At 39.8% G+C, this 6,765-nt stretch overlaps 1 long non-coding RNA gene across 1 annotated transcript; it reads left to right on the plus strand.

The window, feature by feature from the left end:
- The first annotated feature begins 1,041 nt into the window (after positions 1–1,041).
- LOC106578464 (uncharacterized) lies at positions 1,042–5,080 on the plus strand. Its single transcript, XR_001322462.2, has 6 exons — positions 1,042–1,155; positions 1,821–1,924; positions 2,026–2,152; positions 2,334–2,447; positions 3,286–3,466; positions 4,870–5,080. It is a non-coding gene; the product is annotated as an uncharacterized lncRNA (long non-coding RNA).
- Positions 5,081–6,765: the final 1,685 nt, after the last annotated feature.

Consider the following 6,765-nt stretch of genomic DNA (forward strand, 5'->3'; position numbering starts at 1 on the left):
TTTTGACTGGTACTGTATATTCAAAGTCAGCTTTTTTTTTTACCCTTCTACCAATAGGTACCCTCCTTTGCAAGGCATTTGAAAACCTCCCTGGTCTTTGGTTGAATCTGTGTTTGAAATTCACTTCTCAACTGAGGGACCTTACAATTATCTGTATGTGTGGGGTACAGAGATGAGGTTGTCATTTAAAAATCATGTCAAACACTTATTGCACACAGATTGAGTCCATGCAACGTATAATGTGACTTGTTATGCAAGTTTTTACTCCTGAACTTACAGTACATATGCTTGTCATAGCAAAGGGGATGAATACTTATTGATTCAAGACATTTCATCTTTTCATTTTGTATTAATTTGTAAACATTTCTTAACACATAATTCCACTTTGACATTATGGGGTATTGTGTGTAGGCCAGTGACACAAAATCTCTATTTAATAAATGTAAAATTTAGGCTGTAACACAACAAAATGAAGAAAAAGTAAAGAGGTATGAGTACTTTTTGAAGGCACTGTAGATATATTCATACTGATACTATAAATTTGTACATCCACTGTATATCAAGCTTATACGCACAGGATATTTGTATATCTGCTCATACTCTTATAGGTCTATGCTCACTCTACCTAGTTGTACAGTATATAATGTATGTAAACTTTTGAAACTCTGCTATCTGTATTCTGTCTGTAAATTTTGTCTATCACTAGCAGTGGCGATATTAGCATGTAAGTCTTGGTGGGGCATACTCAACACATTTTTTTTTAGATGCATGCCAGGAAAGCCACTACACAACACTAAACAATACATTAATTGCACTATAACAGTGACAAACAGTGCCCACACACTGTTAGGGCCGACATAAAGCTGTCCCAATAGGTATGCTCTCTCTAATTCTCTTCTTTCTTTCTTTCTTTCTTTCTTTCTTTCTTTCTTTCTTTCTTTCTTTCTTTCTTTTCTCTCTCGGACGACCTGAGCCCTAGGACCATGCCTCAGGACTACCTGGCATGATAACTCCTTGCTGTCCCCAGTCCACCTGGCCGTGCTGCTGCTCCAGTTTCAACTGTTCTGCCTGCAGCTATGGAACCCTGACCTGTTCACCGGACGTGCTACCTCTCCCAGACCTGCTGTTTTCAACTCTCTAGAGACAGCAGGAGCGGTAGAGATACTCTCAATGATCGGCTATGAAAAGCCAACTGACATTTACTCTTGCCACTGATCACTAACAGCACCATATAATCATGTAAAATTCTGAGTATGTGTAAATGTACTTGGCGAATAAGTCGTTATCAACAACGTCATGAAGCCAATATTCTATTTTCTGCTGGTGGGCAGCTTCAAACTAAATTTCAGTGGAAGCTAATGTTGCTAGATATGGTAGAGATGGAGGTGTCAGAATACTTAAAAAGCGCCCAATACGAGGACAAAATCCAGCTGTGTGATGGGTGTGATCCTTTTACGATAAATCCGGGGGTGTTATCAAGCAAAACAACAGATTTGCCCAGCCTCCAGTTTCCAGCAATTATTTACTGTAGCTAGCTAACTTAGCTACTGTACTAGATAAGCTACTACAGCAAAACCAGGTTGCAACCCAACACCAGATGAAGGCTTATAAAAGCTTGGCTGCCTGTCGGAGTGAAGAAATATAATGTGAAACATTAAAGTTTTGTCAGGCTACTTGTTAACATTACGTTTCTGTAGCACGATAGCTAGTTAACGTTAGCTACTCCCCTGGATTGATTGCAAAATGATCATGACCCTCCCACAGTTTGACATGATCTATGTATATATCTCTCACGTCGTTATCCTTTTTGTTTTGGTCAGGTGAACCATTTCGCAGCAAATGTCAGGCCCTGCTTTGAGGACCTGGGTGATGGTGAAGGCGGATGGAGAGGTGACGTGTGTGCACACTGCACTTGTATGGCAGGGTAAGAGAAGTGAATCTGATTAAAGTATTACAGGCTGATTGTAACAAACTCATGCTTTCAATTTAAGAAATATAAACAATTTATAGATTTAACTGATGCAGGTTGGCAGAGTCATGTTCCCATGTTGGAGCCCTGTTATATGCAGTGGAGGAAGGCGCCCCCATGCGAGAATCGGTCACACGCACGATGGAACGGAGCAGCTGGCTGATGCCTGCACATGTAAAAAAGGTAGAAATATTCATCATAATTTTTCCTCAACATCCAGCCACAGTGTATCACAGTTACAATTCCTACCAAGTGCGTTAACCCTATTGGAACGATGCGTAGGGTGTCTAACTTTCACGCCAGCAACCTGGGTTCGCTCCCTACCCTGCCGTTTACCTATATTGAACTTCTATCCTATCCACAGATACCAGCAGCCCCTGTAGCCGACATTGATTTCTTATCAGCAAGGGCTAAGAAGATGAACCAGGCAGGTTGTACAATGGAGCAGGCAACTTCATCCCTGACTTGGCGTCCCTTTGTGAGTAGATCGACAGAATACCAGGAATTAAAAAAAACGAAACCAAAACGCTTCAAAAACCGTTCCTCTGATGTTATGCAAGTGTACTATTCTTTTTGATTCTTTCTATTATTTTGAATTTAACTTTGTCGGCAGGGGACATATTTGCCCATTCTAATTGTCATAAACGCCATATACCAGGCATTTGATATCTTCTTCTTTGAGGCCAGAATTTACGGATTATATAATAAAATGTACATTACACAGGCGTTGTGCCCAAGTCAACAACGAAAGCACTGCCACCCTCCATCATGGGCTGTGCAGTTGACTCCACGACTGTGGACGACCTATGCACAATGACTGAAAGCCAAATAGAAGCATTGGAGGAGGAGACCCGTGTGGCTCAGTTGGTAGAGCATGGTGTTTGCAACGCCAGGGTTGTGGGTTCGATTCCCACGGGGGACCAGTATGAAAAAAATGTATGAAATGTATGCATTCGCTACTGTAAGTCGCTCTGGATAAGAGCGTCTGCTAAATGTAAAAATGAGACAAGAAGACAGTCTAAATCCAAGATCTGGTTCAGCGAGCTGGACAAATCATTACCTCCTGCACACTGATCCTAACAACCCATCCAACAGTCTTTTAAACAGCATCTGCTACCCAGAGACAAATAGGTGAGAAGTATCAATTGATAGATTTATCTCCTGAATGTACTGATTTGAAGTTAAATAAATCCCGAGATCAATTGCATTCGTTATAATATGTCCCTGGAAGTCCCTTTATAAAAGTGAATGAATTAGAAAAGATTGCTTTTTATGTTGTGGAGACCTTTATAATATCTGTGTTGTGTTTGTTGTAGTCATGGTTACAGACATGAAGCTGATGCCAGGAAACAGTATGCAGAGGTCATGTCCCTTGAACATGAGAACTTTGTGGTCCATGGCAGTGGCCTTCAGCTGATGCCAATTAGCCATACATAGGTGCCACACCTGATGGGCTCCCTCATTGTTACTCCTGGTGTAGGAGTCTGTGAGATTAAGGTAAGGACGTATACCATACTCAAGGTAAGGTAGTGAACCACACTTAAATGGGCAATCAGAAGATGAAACTATAACAAATAGTTATCCAACCCACAAAAGTTTAACTAAGCTCATGTGGCATTTATAAGTTAGCAGTATATTCTTCAATGATCAATGGTTACTAGGGTTGAGTATTTTTACGTCATTTTACAAATTTTCCACCCTGAGAATAAATCACTTTTAAAAACCAGAAGTGTCATTCAAAAGCATTATAAAGCATACAACTATATCTGTATTTGATTAGAGATTTGATCAGCATGAAAATTGTAATCTGATGCTATCTGAGCCTGATGAGCCATATATTAAATACATTTTATGAGCCCTACATTAATGATATTTAATGAGCCCAAGACCAAAAAAGCCCAAATGATTGTGCCGTTATCCATTGCATAGGCTACATGATATACTGTAGGCTACTGCACGTTACGCATGACAGAAAAACAGAAAAGCCCATAGATGTAGTTAGCTATACGCTCTCTTGGGTAAATACATGAAACTAGCTCCAGTAGGCTAATCTTTTTGAGTGTGAACTGTATCATTGTACTGTATTGTATTACATGGACTGGAATTATACACATCGTTCAAACCATGATAAGGCAGACGAGAACATACGATTTTGGTGCAGCACATGCGGCCTACAAAGTTACAAGTATATGCTAGCGAATTTAATTTTAATTTTGAAATATAATAAGGCCTATTTGTATAATTAGTAGGCATACGCATATATATATATAGTGCATTTAGAAAGTACTCAGACCCCTTGACTTTTCCCACATTTTGTTACATTACAGCTTTGTTCTAAAATTGATTAAATCAAGTTACCATGATGTGATGATACTATAGGTCTACATGCATTGTGAACTGCGCCCCATACTGAGATGGGCTGTATGTCCCCAACCTGAGCGTTGATTCATCATGCAGAGGCAGTAGAGAAGCCAGATTTAGAGATCGCATATAATTTAACAGTTCCATTTCGCATCATGCTGTTCACATAAATTATTTATTATAATTTACCGGTTTGTCGCTGTTATTTATCCCGGGAAAAGGGAGTGGTTTTTGGCGGTAAATCCCGGTAAATGTCGGTAACTGGTTTCCTGCAATTCAACCCTAAGGGGTACATAATATTAATTTATATTTTTCCAAAAATATATGTAGCAACTGTAGGTTGGCCTTTTAATAGAATAGCTTAAATCAGTCAATCAACCAACAAATCAACTGTTCAATCAATAAAACAATCATTCAATTGATAGATCAATACTGTTTAATCATTGTTGGTTCAATCAATCATTGTAATGTACAGTGTCTATTTTGTATACAGAGTAATGTGTCTAAGATTTTAAAGTTCATCCTATCCTAACTTCTAGTGACCGGGAACAATGAAATTGCGCTCTGGTCAATCTATGGAGCCCGGTATGCCATGCTGACAGATTCACCTACTGACAACAATGAACAACAACTTAATACATACAATTTGTCAGCCAACCACAGAAATGGAATTGATTGATTAATCAAATTATGAATGAATTAACTATGTTCTCAAGTTTCAATGTGTGATTTAGTGTGTGTGTGTGTGTGGGGGGGGGGTCAATGTGTTACTCCTGTATGAGTTACAATAAACCATTTTATTTGAGAACTATAACAGTGTTCTGGACATTGTCATTTCTTGAATGAGCTGTCTTTTCTGGGGGGGGGGGCAAAGGGACAATGGAGTCTGAGAGATTATTGAGCGCACTACATATGACCCCAGTTGTTTCAATCAGTACAACTGATTCTCCAGGTTTCTTGGTAAAGTACATGGTGAGGTACATTGCTCTGTAGCACCTGATATTTTAACACTGACTATCTCTTCCTAGTGTTTTCTATTTCTAAGGCAGACAACTGTTTCTTGACTAGTGTAAATGAAATGCACGTAGCTTTATGGTGGCACAGTAGAACCCTACACTTTCCTCTATATTAAACCTGCAGTCTGCCATAACAACGTCCCCTGATTCGAGATTGTCAAGTAAGACATTCACTCTGTTCTGTCAGCTGTTTGTCACTTACTCTGCCACCCCATGCTACAGAAATAAGTTCTTCCTCCATTTCAGTAATGGCAGTGCTGGTCTGGTCGGTCTGGCAAGCAGTGCTGATAGATGTACCTATGGACAACAATATAATATATACAATTGTCTTAATATAATCTTCCAATAACTTTCAAGTTTATTACATTAGGCCTAAAATGCAGTAGAACTCTGGCTGCCTGTTCCTCATGCACATCCACATCTAAATTGACCACAAGTTCACAACTGAGCGATTGTTATTTTCAAATACACAATCATTTCATACCTTGATTACATGGAGACACAATCACATCCCACCGGGCAAAAACTGGGTGAATTAACGTTGTTTCCGATTCATTGATGACAGTGAATCAACATGGAACACTGATTCGATTTGAAAAAGTAACCAATGTAGGAATCATTTTTCACCTAACTTTTAACCTAAATCCAATGGCATGGTGACATTTGTTGTTGATTTCAAATTGAATTCACGTTAGTTGACAACACAACCAAATGTAAATCAAAACTAGACATTGAACTGACGTCTGTACCCAGTGGGATATGTCTCTTGTTTTGTTGTTGGTGGGAATACTTGGGAACAGATTTCCAAAATGATTTTGTTTAGCTGTTTCCTGTTTTTTTATTTTTTATTTTTTTTACCAAAAACGAACAAAAAATGTTTAACTGGGGGGGCAAAAAATATATAACTCGCGGGCCATTTTTTGCCCGTGTTCCACCTGTTGCTGACCCCTGTTCTATGCTAAAATATTTAGCAGTGATACATGCAACTTCATAGTAGACTATGTGCACTATGCGTGGACCATTTGTACAGGCATGCCTTTGTGCTTGCCATGGAACCACAAGGTCACTTGTGTAGGCTATTAGGCCCACTCCTAGTGCCACCTCTCTCCTACTCTCCCCAGTCACATATTCTGCAGTGACATTTTGTCACTTTATTGATGGATGGTCACTCAAGCATTTTTATGGCCATTTAAGATTTTGCCACTCTCTGTCCCCAGGACGGACAGAGACCCCCCGACCAAGCCGCTGTCCATCTGTCACTGTTTCTGGTGGTGAGTAGGGTGAGCCTGAGTAGGCTAATGCCCAGCACGCATTGAGGGAAGCCCTGCCGGTTTAAACCTGCACGCAGGGAGTGAGGGAAGAAGGGAGGGGGGATAACGAGTGTAATTTCGGTCTAAGAAGATTAGTCAATGTCATTAG

Source organism: Salmo salar, chromosome ssa19, assembly GCF_905237065.1.
Source record: "Salmo salar chromosome ssa19, Ssal_v3.1, whole genome shotgun sequence".
NCBI classification, from domain to species: Eukaryota; Metazoa; Chordata; class Actinopteri; order Salmoniformes; family Salmonidae; genus Salmo; species Salmo salar.